Here is a 13,962-nt window from a genome sequence, read left to right on the forward strand (position 1 = left end):
TAGCTAGCCTGGAAAGCTCTTGCTCAGCCTCATCTGCCCATGGCACTGCTCGCACAGAGGCACAGAGACTGGGGCTGCTTGCTTGTCTTGCTACCTCAGACTTCAAACGTAGCTTAGGTGGTCCGTGCCGAGCGCCTCCGGCATCCCTGCTCTGAAAATGCGAACGTCTGCAGATAGCTCGCAGCCAGAAATAGCTAGCCTGGAAATCTGTTGCTCAGCCTCATCTGCACATTGCACTGCTCGCACAGAGGCACAGAGACTGGGGTGCTTGCTTGTCTTGCCACCTCAAACTTTAAAAGTATCTTAGGCGGTCCGTGAAGGGGGCCTCAGGCAGCCCTACTCTGAAAACGCGAACGTCTGCAGAGAGCTCGCAGCCAGAAAGAGCTAGCCTGGAAAGCTGTTGCTCAGCCTCATCTGCCCATGGCACTGCTCGCACAGAGGCACAGAGTCTGGGGCTGTTTGCTTGTCTTGCCCCCTCAAACTTCAAATATATCTTTGGGGGTGCATGACGTGCGCCTCCGGCAGCCATGCTCTGAAAATGCGAACGTCTGCAGATAGCTTGCAGGCAGAAAGATCTAGTCTGGAAAGCTGTTGTTCAGCCTCATCTGCCCATGGCACTGCTCGCACAGAGGCACAGAGACTGGGGCTGCTTGCTTGTCTTGCCACCTCAAACTTCAAACGTATTTTACGTGGTCCGTGATGAGCGCCTCCAGCAGTCCTGCTATGATATTGCGAACGTCTGCAGATAGCTCGCAGCCAGAAAGAGCTAGCCTGGAAAGCTGTTGCTCAGCCTCATCTGCCCATGGCACTGCTCGCACAGAGGCACAGAGACTGGGGCTGCTTGCTTGTCTTGCCACCTCAAACTTGAAACGTATCTTTGGGGGTGCATGACGGGCGACTCCGGCAGCCCTGCTCCCAAAATGCGAACGTCTGCAGATAGCTCGCAGGCAGAAAGTGTTAGCCTGGAAAGCTGTTGCTCAGCCTCATCTGCCCATGGCACTGCTCGCACAGAGGCACAGAGACGGGCTGCTTCCTTGTCTTGCCACCTCAGACTTCAAACGTAGCTTAGGTGGTCCGTGCCGAGCGGCTCCGGCAGCCCTGCTCTGAAAATGCGAACGTCTGCAGATAGCTCGCAGGCAGAAAGAGCTAGCCTGGAAAGCTGTTGCTCAGCCTCATCTGCCCATGGCACTGCTCGCACAGAGGCACAGAGATTGGGACTGCTTGCTTGTCTTGCACCCTTAAACTTCAGCGATATCTTTGGGGGTGCATGACGGACGCCTCCGGCAACCCTGCTCTGAAAATGCGAACGTCTGCAGATAGATCTCAGCCATAAAGAGCTAGCCTGGAAAGCTGATGCTCAGCCTCATCTGCCCATGGCACTGCTCGCACAGCGGCACAGAGACTGGGGCTGCTTGCTTGTCTTGCCCCCTCCAACTTCAAACGTAGCTTAGGTGGTGCGTGCAGGAGGCCTCCGGCAGGCCTGCTCTGAAAATGCAAACGTCTGCAGATAGCTCGCAGCCAGAAAAAGCTAGCCTGGAAAGCTGTTGCTCAGCCTCATCTGCCCATGGCACTGCTAGCACAGAGGCACAGAGACGGGGGCTGCTTGCTTGTCTTGCTTCCTCAAAATTCAAACATCGCTTTGGGGGTGCATGACGGGCGACTCCGGCAGCCCTGCTCTGAAAATGCGAACGTCTGCAGATAGTTTGCAGGCAGAAAGAGCTAGCCTGGAAAGCTGTTGCCCAGCCTCATCTGCCCATGGCACTGCTCGCACAGAGGCACAGAGACTGGGGCTGCTTGCTTGTCTTGCCCCCTCAAAATTCAAACGTAGCTTAGGTGGTCCTTGCCGGGCGCCTCCGGCAGGCATGCTCTGAAAATGCGAACGTCTGCAGATAGGTAGCAGCCAGAAAGATCTAGCGTGGAAAGCCATTGCTTGGCCTCATCTGCCCATGGCACTGCTCGCACAGAGGCAGAGAGACTGGGGCTGCTTGCTTGTCTTGCCCCCTTCAACTTCAAACGTAGCTTAGGTGGTGCGTGCAGGAGGCCTCCCTTAGGCCTGCTCTGAAAATGCGAACGTCTGCAGATAGCTCGCAGGCAGAAAGAGCTACCCTGGAAAGCTGTTACACATCTGCCCAAGGCACTGCTCACACAGAGGCACATAGACTGGGGCTGCTTGCTTGTCTTGCCACCTCAAACTTCAAACGTAGCTTTGGGGGTCCGTGCAGGGGGCCACCGGCAGCCCTGCTCTGAAAATGCGAACGTCTGCAGATAGCTCGCAGGCAGAAAGAGCTAGCCTGGAAAGCTGTTGCTCAGCCTCATCTGCCCATGGCACTGCTCGCACAGAGGCACAGAGACTGGGGCTGCTTGCTTGTCTTGCCCCCTCAAACTTCAAACGTAGCTTTGGGGGTGCATGACGAGCACCTCCGGCAGCCCTGCTCTGAAAATGCGAACGTCTGCAGAGAGCTCGCAGCCAGAAGGAACTAGCCTGGAAAGCTGTTGCTCAGCCTCATCTGCCCATGGCACTGCTCACACAGAGGCACAGAGACTGGGGCTGCTTGCTTGTCTTGCCCCCTCAAAATTCAAACGTAGCTTAGTGGTCCGTATCGGGCGCCTCCGGCAGGCATGCTCTGAAAATGCTAACGTCTGCAGATAGCTAGCATTCAGAAAGATCTAGCCTGGAAAGCTGTTGCTCAGCCTCATCTGCCCATGGCACTGCTCGCACAGAGGCACAGAGACTGGGGCTGCTTGCTTGTCTTGCCCCCTCAAACTTCAAACGTATCTTTGGGGGTGCATGACGGGCACCTCCGGCAGCCCTGCTCTGAAAATGCGAACGTCTGCAGATAGCTCACAGCCAGAAAGTGCTAGCCTGGAAAGCTGTTGCCCAGCCTCATCTGCCCATGGCACTGCTCGCACAGAGGCACAGAGACTGGGACTGCTTGCTTGTCTTGCACCCTTAAACTTCAGCGATATCTTTGGGGGTGCATGACGGGCGCCTCCGGCAACCCTGCTCTAAAAATGCGAACGTCTGCAGATAGCTTGCAGGCAGAAAGAGCTAGCCTGGAAAGCTGATGCTCAGCCTCATCTGCACATGGCACTGCTCGCACAGAGGCACAGAGACTGGGGCTGTTTGCTTGTCTTGCCCCCTCAAACTTCAAACATAGCTTTGGGTGTGCATGACGTGCGCCTCCGGCAGCCATGCTCTGAAAATGCGAACGTCTGCAGATAGATCTCAGCCAGAAAGAGCTAGCCTGAAAAGCTGATGCTCAGCCTCATCTGCCCATGGCACTGCTCGCACAGCGGCACAGAGACGAGGGCTGCTTGCTTGTCTTGCCCCCTCAAAATTCAAAAGTAGCTTAGGTGGTGCGTGCAGGAGGCCTCCGGCAGGCCTGCTCTGAAAATGCGAACGTCTGCAGATAGCTCGCAGGTAGAAGAAGCTAGCCTGGAAAGCTGTTGCTCAGCCTCATCTGCCCATGGCACTGCTCGCACAGAGGCACAGAGACGGAAGCTGCTTGCTTGTCTTGCCCTCTCAAACTTCAAACATCGCTTTGGGGGTGCATGACGTGCGCCTCCGGCAGCCCTGCTCTGAAAATGCGAACGTCTGCAGATAGCTCACAGCCAGAAAGTGCTAGCCTGGAAAGCTGTTGCTCAGCCTCATCTGCCCATGGCACTGCTCGCACAGAGGCACAGAGACTGGGACTGCTTGCTTGTCTTGGCCACTCAAACTTCAAAAGTATCTTTGGGGGTGCATGACGGGCGACTCCGGAAGGCATGATCTGAAAATGCGAACGTCTGCAGATAGCTCGCAGGCAGAAAGAGCTAGCCTGGAAAGCTGTTGCTCAGCCTCATCTGCACATGGCACTGCTCGCACAGAGGCACAGAGACGGGGGCTGCTTGCTTGTCTTGCCCAATCAAACTTCAAACGTATCTTTGGGGGTGCATGACGGGCGCCTCCGGCAGCCCTGCTCTGAAAATGCGAACGTCTGCAGATAGCTCACAGCCAGAAAGTGCTAGCCTGGAAAGCTGTTGCCCAGCCTCATCTGTCCATGGCACTGCTCGCACAGAGGCACAGAGACTGGGACTGCTTGCTTGTCTTGCACACTTAAACTTCAGCGATATCTTTGGGGGTGCATGACGGGCGCCTCCGGCAACCCTGCTCTAAAAATGCGAACGTCTGCAGATAGCTTGCAGGCAGAAAGAGCTAGCCTGGAAAGCTGATGCTCAGCCTCATCTGCACATGGCACTGCTCGCACAGAGGCACAGAGACTGGGGCTGCTTGCTTTTCTTGCCCCCTCAAACTTCAAACATAGCTTTGGGTGTGCATGACGTGCGCCTTCAGGCAGCCATGCTCTGAAAATGCGAACGTCTGCAGATAGATCTCAGCCAGATATAGCTAGCCTGGAAAGCTGATGCTCAGCCTCATCTGCCCATGGCACTGCTCGCACAGCGGCACAGAGACGAGGTCTGCTTGCTTGTCTTGCCCCCTCCAACTTCAAACGTAGCTTAGGTGGTGCGTGCAGGAGGCCTCCGGCAGGCCTGCTCTGAAAATGCGAACGTCTGCAGATAGCTCGCAGGCAGAAAGAGCTAGCCTGGAAAGCTGTTGCTCACCTCATCTGCCCCTGGCACTGCTCGCACAGAGGCACAGAGACTGGGGCTGCTTGCTTGTCTTGCCCCCTGAAACCTCAAACATACCTTTTGGGGTGCAGGACGTGCGCCTCCGACAGCCCTGCTCTGAAAATGCGAACGTCTGCAGATAGCTCACAGCCAGAAAGTGCTAGCCTGGAAAGCTGTTGCACAGCCTCATCTGCCCATGGCACTGCTAGCACAGAGGCACAGAGACTGGGGCTGCTTGCTTGTCTTGCCCCCTCCATCTTCAAACGTAGCTTAGGTGGTGCGTGCAGGGGGCCTCCGGCAGGCCTGCTCTGAAAATGCCAACGTCTGCAGATAGCTCGCAGCCAGAAAGAGCTAGCCTGGAAAGCTGTTGCTCAGCCTCATCTGCCCATGGCACTGCTCGCACAGAGGCACAGAGACTGGGGCTGCTTGCTTGTCTTGCCCAATCAAACTTCAAACGTATCTTTGGGGGTGCATGACGGGCACCTCCGCCAGCCCTGCTCTGACAATGCGAACGTCTGCAGAGAGCTCGCAGCCAGAAGGAACTAGTCTGGAATGATGTTGCTCAGCCTCATCTGCCCATGGCACTGCTCGCACAGAGGCACAGAGACTGGGGCTGCTTGCTTGTCTTGCCCCCTCAAAATTCAAACGTAGCTTAGGTGGTCCGTGCCGGGCGCCTCCGGCAGGCATGCTCTGAAAATGCGAACGTCTGCAGATAGCTAGCAGCCAAAAAGATCTAGCCTGGAAAGCTGTTTCTTGGCCTCATCTGCACAAGGCACTGCTCGCACAGAGGCACAGAGACTGGGGCTGCTTGCTTGTCTTGCCCCCTCATACTTCAAACGTTCCTTTGGGAGGTGCATCACGGGAGCCTCCGGCAGCCCTGCTCCGAAAATGCGACCGTCAGCAGATAGCAGACAGCCAGAAAGAGCTAGCCTGGAAAGCTGTTGCTCAGCCTCGTCTGCCCATGGCACTGCTCGCACAGAGGCACAGAGACTGGGGCTGCTTGCTTGTCTTGCCACCTCAAACTTCAAACGTTCCTTTATGGGTGCATGACGGGAGCCTCTGTCAGTGCTGCTCCGAAAATGCGAACGTCTGCAGATAGCTGGCAGGCAGAAAGAGCTAGCCTGGAAAGCTGTTCCTCAGCCTCATCTGCCCATGGCACTGCTAGCACAGAGGCACAGAGACTGGGGCTGCTTGCTTGTCTTGCCCACTCAAACTTCAAAAGTATCTTTGGGGGTGCATGACGGGCGACTCCGGCAGCCCTGCTCTGAAAATGCGAACGTCTGCAGATAGCTCGCAGGCAGAAAGAGCTAGCCTGGAAAGCTGTTACATATCTGCCCAAGGCACTGCTCACACAGAGGCACAGAGACTGGGGCTGCTTGCATGTCTTGCCACCTCAAACTTCAAACATATCTTTGTGGGTGCATGACGTGCTCCTCCGGCAGCCATGCTCTGACAATGCGAACGTCTGCAGATAGCTCGGAGGCAGAAAGAGCTAGCCTGTAAAGCTGTTACACATCTGCCCATGACACTGCTCACACAGAGGCACAGAGACTGGGGCTGCTTGCTTGTCTTGCCACCTCAAACTTCAAACGTAAATTTGGAGGTCCGTGACGCTGCGCTTCTTGCATCCCTGCTCCCAAAATTCGAACGTCCGCAGATAGCCCGTAGCCAGAAATAGCTAGCCTGGAAAGCTCTTGCTCAGCCTCATCTGCCCATGGCACTGCTCGCACAGAGGCACAGAGACTGGGGCTGCTTGCTTGTCTTGCTACCTCAGACTTCAAACGTAGCTTAGGTGGTCCGTGCCGAGCGCCTCCGGCATCCCTGCTCTGAAAATGCGAACGTCTGCAGATAGCTCGCAGCCAGAAATAGCTAGCCTGGAAATCTGTTGCTCAGCCTCATCTGCACATTGCACTGCTCGCACAGAGGCACAGAGACTGGGGTGCTTGCTTGTCTTGCCACCTCAAACTTCAAAAGTATCTTAGGCGGTCCGTGAAGGGGGCCTCAGGCAGCCCTACTCTGAAAACGCGAACGTCTGCAGAGAGCTCGCAGCCAGAAAGAGCTAGCCTGGAAAGCTGTTGCTCAGCCTCATCTGCCCATGGCACTGCTCGCACAGAGGCACAGAGTCTGGGGCTGTTTGCTTGTCTTGCCCCCTCAAACTTCAAATATATCTTTGGGGGTGCATGACGTGCGCCTCCGGCAGCCATGCTCTGAAAATGCGAACGTCTGCAGATAGCTTGCAGGCAGAAAGATCTAGTCTGGAAAGCTGTTGTTCAGCCTCATCTGCCCATGGCACTGCTCGCACAGAGGCACAGAGACTGGGGCTGCTTGCTTGTCTTGCCACCTCAAACTTCAAACGTATTTTACGTGGTCCGTGATGAGCGCCTCCAGCAGTCCTGCTATGATATTGCGAACGTCTGCAGATAGCTCGCAGCCAGAAAGAGCTAGCCTGGAAAGCTGTTGCTCAGCCTCATCTGCCCATGGCACTGCTCGCACAGAGGCACAGAGACTGGGGCTGCTTGCTTGTCTTGCCACCTCAAACTTGAAACGTATCTTTGGGGGTGCATGACGGGCGACTCCGGCAGCCCTGCTCCCAAAATGCGAACGTCTGCAGATAGCTCGCAGGCAGAAAGTGTTAGCCTGGAAAGCTGTTGCTCAGCCTCATCTGCCCATGGCACTGCTCGCACAGAGGCACAGAGACGGGCTGCTTCCTTGTCTTGCCACCTCAGACTTCAAACGTAGCTTAGGTGGTCCGTGCCGAGCGGCTCCGGCAGCCCTGCTCTGAAAATGCGAACGTCTGCAGATAGCTCGCAGGCAGAAAGAGCTAGCCTGGAAAGCTGTTGCTCAGCCTCATCTGCCCATGGCACTGCTCGCACAGAGGCACAGAGATTGGGACTGCTTGCTTGTCTTGCACCCTTAAACTTCAGCGATATCTTTGGGGGTGCATGACGGACGCCTCCGGCAACCCTGCTCTGAAAATGCGAACGTCTGCAGATAGATCTCAGCCATAAAGAGCTAGCCTGGAAAGCTGATGCTCAGCCTCATCTGCCCATGGCACTGCTCGCACAGCGGCACAGAGACTGGGGCTGCTTGCTTGTCTTGCCCCCTCCAACTTCAAACGTAGCTTAGGTGGTGCGTGCAGGAGGCCTCCGGCAGGCCTGCTCTGAAAATGCAAACGTCTGCAGATAGCTCGCAGCCAGAAAGTGCTAGCCTGGAAAGCTGTTGCTCAGCCTCATCTGCCCATGGCACTGCTCGCACAGAGGAACAGAGACTGGGACTGCTTGCTTGTCTTGCCCACTCAAACTTCAAAAGTATCTTTGGCGGTGCATGACGGGCGACTCCGGCAGCCCTGCTCTGATAATGCGAACGTCTGCAGATAGCTCGCAGCCAGAAAGTGCTAGCCTGGAAACCTGTTGCTCAGCCTCATCTGCCCATGGCACTGCTCGCACAGAGGCACAGAGACTGGGACTGCTTGCTAGTCGTGCACCCTTAAACTTCAGCGATATCATTGGGGGTGCATGACGGGCGCATCCGGGAACCCTGCTCTAAAAATGCGAACGTCTGCAGATAGCTTGCAGGCAGAAAGAGCTAGCCTGGAAAGCTGATGCTCAGCCTCATCTGCCCATGGCACTGCTCGCACAGAGGCACAGAGACTGGGGCTGCTTGCTTGTCTTGCCCAATCAAACTTCAAACGTAGCTTAGTTGGTGCGTGCAGGGGGCCTCCGTCAGGCCTGCTCTGAAAATGCCAATGTGTGCAGATAGCTCGCAGCCAGAAAGAGCTAGCCTGGAAAGCTGTTGCTCAGCCTCATCTGCCCATGGCACTGCTCGCACAGAGGCACAGAGACTGGGGCTGCTTGCTTGTCTTGCCCAATCAAACTTCAAACGTATCTTTGGGGGTGCATGACGGGCACTTCCGGCAGGCCTGCTCTGACAATGCGAACGTCTGCAGAGAGCTCGCAGCCAGAAAGATCTAGCCTGGAAAGCTGTTTCTTGGCCTCATCTGCACATGGCACTGCTCACACAGAGGCACAGAGACTGGGGCTGCTTGCTTGTCTTGCCCCCTTCAACTTCAAACGTAGCTTAGGTGGTGCGTGCAGGAGGCCTCCGGCAGGCCTGCTCTGAAAATGCGAACGTCTGCAAAGAGCTCGCAACCAGAAAGAGCTAGCCTGGAAAGCTGTTACACATCTGCCCAAGGCACTGCTAGCACAGAGGCACAGAGACTGGGGCTGCTTGCTTGTCTTGCCCCCTCCATCTTCAAACGTAGCTTTGGGGGTCCGTGCAGGGGGCCACCGGCAGCCCTGCTCTGAAAATGCGAACGTCGGCAGATAGCTCGCAGGCAGAAAGAGCTAGCCTGGAAAGCTGTTGCCCAGCCTCATCTGCCCATGGCACTGCTTGCACAGAGGCACAGAGACTGGGGCTGCTTGCTTGTCTTGCCCCCTCAAAATTCAAACGTAGCTTAGTGGTCCGTGTCGGGCGCCTCCGGCAGGCCTGCTCTGAAAATGCGAACGTCTGCAGATACCTCGCAGGCAGAAAGAGCTAGCCTAGAAAGCTGATGCTCAGCCTCATCTGCCCATGGCACTGCTCGCACAGAGGCACAGAGACTGCGACTGCTTGCTTGTCTTGCCTCCTCAAACTTCAAACATATCTTTGGGGGTGCATGACGTGCGCCTCCTGCAGCCATGCTCTGAAAATGCGAACGTCTGCAGATAGCTCGCAGCCAGAAAGTGCTAGCCTGGAAAGCTGTTGCTCAGCCTCATCTGCCCATGGCACTGCTCGCACAGAGGCACAGAGACTGGGGCTGCTTACTTGTCTTGCCCCCTCAAACTTCAAAAGTTCCTTTATGGGTGCATGACCGGAGCCTCCGTCAGTGCTGCTCCGAAAATGCGAACGTCTGCAGATAGCTGGCACGCAGAAAGAGCTAGCCTGGAAAGCTGTTGCTCAGCCTCATCTGTCCATGGCACTGCTCGCACAGAGGCACAGAGACTGGGGCTGCTTTCTTGTCTTGCCCCCTCAAACTTCAGCGATATCATTGGGGGTGCATGACGGACGCATCCGGGAACCCTGCTCTAAAAATGCGAACGTCTGCAGATAGCTTGCAGGCAGAAAGAGCTAGCCTGGAAAGCTGATGCTCAGCCTCATCTGCCCATGGCACTGCTCGCACAGAGGCACAGAGACTGGGGCTGCTTGCTTGTCTTGCCCCCTCCATCTTCAAACGTAGCTTAGGTGGTGCGTGCAGGGGGCCTCCGGCAGGCCTGCTCTGAAAATGTCAACGTCTGCGGATAGCTCGCAGGCAGAAAAACCTAGCCTGGAAAGCTGTTGCTCAGCCTCATCTGTCCATGGCACTGCTCGCACAGAGGCACAGAGACTGGGGCTGCTTGCTTGTCTTGCCCAATCAAACTTCAAACGTAGCTTTGGGGGTGCATGACGGGCACCTCCGGCAGGCCTGCTCTGACAATGCGAACGTCTGCAGAGAGCTCGCAGCCAGAAGGAACTAGCCTGGAAAGATATTGCTCAGCCTCATCTGCCCATGGCACTGCTCGCACAGAGGCACAGAGACTGGGGCTGCTTGTTTGTCTTGCCCCCTCAAACTTCAAACATCGCTTTGGGGGTGCATGACGCGCGCCTCCGGCAGCCCTGCTCTGAAAATGCGAACGTCTGCAGATAGCTCACAGCCAGAAAGTGCTAGCCTGGAAAGCTGTTGCCCAGCCTCATCTGCCCATGGCACTGCTCGCACAGAGGCACAGAGACTGGGGCTGCTTGCTTGTCTTGCCCCCTGAAAATTCAAACGTAGCTTAGGTGGTCCTTGCCGGGCGCCTCCGGCAGGCATGCTCTGAAAATGCGAACGTCTGCAGATAGCTCGCAGCCAGAAAGATCTAGCCTGGATAGCCGTTGCTTGGCCTCATCTGCCCATGGCACTGCTCGCACAGAGGCACAGAGACTGGGGCTGCTTGCTTGTCTTGCCCCCTTCAACTTCAAACGTAACTTAGGTGGTGCGTGCAGGAGGCCTCCGGCAGGCCTGCTCTGAAAATGCGAACGTCTGCAGATAGCTCGCAGGCAGAAAGAGCTAGCCTGGAAAGCTGTTACACATCTGCCCAAGGCACTGCTCGCACAGAGGCACAGAGACTGGGGCTGCTTGCTTGTCTTGCCACCTCAAACTTCAAACGTAGCTTTGGGGGTCCGTGCAGGGGGCCACAGGCAGCCCTGCTCTGAAAATGCGAACGTCTGCAGATAGCTCGCAGCCAGAAAGAGCTAGCCTGGAAAGCTGTTGCTCAGCCTCATCTGTCCATGGCACTGCTCGCACAGAGACACAGACACTAAGGCTGCTTGCTTGTCTTGCCCCCTCCATCTTCAAACGTAGCTTAGGTGGTGCGTGCAGGGGGCCTCCGGCAGGCCTGCTCTGAAAATGCGAACGTCTGCAGATAGCTCGCAGCCAGAAAGAGCTAGCCTGGAAAGCTGTTGCTCAGCCTCATCTGCCCATGGCACTGCTCGCACAGAGGCACAGAGACTGGGGCTGCTTGCTTGTCTTGCCCCCTCAAACTTCAAACGTATCTTTGGGGGTGCATGACGGGCACCTCCGGCAGCCATGCTCTGAAAATGCGAACGTCTGCAGAGAGCTCGCAGCCAGAAGGAACTAGCCTGGAAAGCTGTTGCTCAGCCTCATCTGCCCATGGCACTGCTCGCACAGAGGCACAGAGACTGGGGCTGCTTGCTTGTCTTGCCCAATCAAACTTCAAACGTATCTTTGGGGGTGCATGACGGGCGACGCCGGCAGCCCTGCTCCCAAAATGCGAACGTCTGCAGATAGCTAGCAGCCAGAAAGATCTAGCCTGGAAAGCTGTTTCTTGGCCTCATCTGCACATGGCACTGCTCGCACAGAGGCACAGAGACTGGGGCTGCTTGCTTGTCTTGCCCCCTCAAACTTCAATCGTATCTCTGGGGGTCCGTGCCGGGCGCCTCCGGCAGCGCTGCTCTGAAAATGCGCACGTCTGTTGATAGCTCGGAGCTACAAAGAGCTAGCCTGGAAAGCTGTTACCCATCTGCCCATGGCACTGCTCGCACAGAGGCACAGAGACTGGGGCTGCTTGCTTGTCTTGCCACCTCAAACTTCAAACGTATCTTTGGGGGTGCATGACGGGCACCTCCAGCAGCCCTGCTCTGAAAATGCGAACGTCTGCAGATAGCTCACAGCCAGAAAGAGCTAGCCTGGAAAGATGTTGCTCTAGCCTCATCTGCCCATGGCACTGCTCGCACAGAGGCACAGAGACGGGGGCTGCTTGCTTGTCTTGCCCCCTCAAACTTCAAACATCGCTTTGGGGGTGCATGAGGTGCGCCTCCTGCAGCCCTGCTCTGAAAATGCGAACGTCTGCAGATAGCTCGCAGGCAGAAAGAGCTAGCCTGGACACCTGTTCCTCAGCCTCATTTGCCCATGGCACTGCTCGCACAGAGGCACAGAGACTGGGACTGCTTGCTTGTCTTGCACCCTTAAACTTCAGCGATATCATTGGGGGTGCATGACGGGCGCATCCGGGAACCCTGCTCTAAAAATGCGAACGTCTGCAGATAGCTTGCAGGCAGAAAGAGCTAGCCTGGAAAGCTGATGCTCAGCCTCATCTGCCCATGGCACTGCTCGCACAGAGGCACAGAGACTGGGGCTGCTTGCTTGTCTTGCCCCCTCCATCTTCAAACGTAGCTTAGGTGGTGCGTGCAGGGGGCCTCCGGCAGGCCTGCTCTGAAAATGCCGACGTCTGCAGATAGCTTGCAGCCAGAAAGAGCTAGCCTGGAAAGATGTTGCTCAGCCTCATCTGCCCATGGCACTGCTCACACAGAGGCACAGAGACTGGGGCTGCTTGCTCGTCTTGCCCCCTCAAAATTCAAACGTAGCTTAGGTGGTCCGTGCCGGGCGTCTCCGGCAGGCATGCTCTGAAAATGCGAACGTCTGCAGATAGCTCACAGCCAGAAAGATCTAGCCTGGAAAGCTGTTTCTTGGCCTCATCTGTAATAGGCACTGCTCGCACAGAGGCACAGAGACTGGGGCTGCTTGCTTGTCTTGCCCACTCAAACTTCAAAAGTATCTTTGGGGGTGCATGACGGGCGCCTCCGGCAGCCCTGCTCTGAAAATGCGAACGTCTGCAGATAGCTCGCAGCCAGAAAGTGCTAGCCTGGAAACCTGTTGCTCAGCCTCATCTGCCCATGGCACTGCTCACACAGAGGCACAGAGACTGGGACTGCTTGCTTGTCTTGCACCCTTAAACTTCAGCGATATCATTGGGGGTGCATGACGGGCCCATCCGGGAACCCTGCTCTAAAAATGCGAACGTCTGCAGATAGCTTGCAGGCAGAAAGAGCTAGCCTGGAAAGCTGATGCTCAGCCTCATCTGCCCATGGCACTGCTCGCACAGAGGCACAGAGACTGGGGCTGCTTGCTTGTCTTGCCCCCTCCATCTTCAAACGTAGCTTAGGTGGTGCGTGCAGGGGGCCTCCGGCAGGCCTGCTCTGAAAATGCCAACGTCTGCAGATAGCTCGCAGCCAGAAAGAGCTAGCCTGGAAAGCTGTTGCTCAGCCTCATCTGCCCATGGCACTGCTCGCACAGAGGCACAGAGACTGGGGCTGCTTGCTTGTCTTGCCCAATCAAACTTCAAACGTATCTTTGGGGGTGCATGACGGGCACCTCCGCCAGCCCTGCTCTGACAATGCGAACGTCTGCAGAGAGCTCGCAGCCAGAAGGAACTAGTCTGGAATGATGTTGCTCAGCCTCATCTGCCCATGGCACTGCTCGCACAGAGGCACAGAGACTGGGGCTGCTTGCTTGTCTTGCCCCCTCAAAATTCAAACGTAGCTTAGGTGGTCCGTGCCGGGCGCCTCCGGCAGGCATGCTCTGAAAATGCGAACGTCTGCAGATAGCTAGCAGCCAAAAAGATCTAGCCTGGAAAGCTGTTTCTTGGCCTCATCTGCACAAGGCACTGCTCGCACAGAGGCACAGAGACTGGGGCTGCTTGCTTGTCTTGCCCCCTCATACTTCAAACGTTCCTTTGGGAGGTGCATCACGGGAGCCTCCGGCAGCCCTGCTCCGAAAATGCGACCGTCAGCAGATAGCAGACAGCCAGAAAGAGCTAGCCTGGAAAGCTGTTGCTCAGCCTCGTCTGCCCATGGCACTGCTCGCACAGAGGCACAGAGACTGGGGCTGCTTGCTTGTCTTGCCACCTCAAACTTCAAACGTTCCTTTATGGGTGCATGACGGGAGCCTCTGTCAGTGCTGCTCCGAAAATGCGAACGTCTGCAGATAGCTGGCAGGCAGAAAGAGCTAGCCTGGAAAGCTGTTCCTCAGCCTCATCTGCCCATGGCACTGCTAGCACAGAG

The sequence above is a fragment of the Opisthocomus hoazin genome, chromosome 16, assembly GCF_030867145.1.
Source record: "Opisthocomus hoazin isolate bOpiHoa1 chromosome 16, bOpiHoa1.hap1, whole genome shotgun sequence".
NCBI lineage: Eukaryota > Metazoa > Chordata > Aves > Opisthocomiformes > Opisthocomidae > Opisthocomus > Opisthocomus hoazin.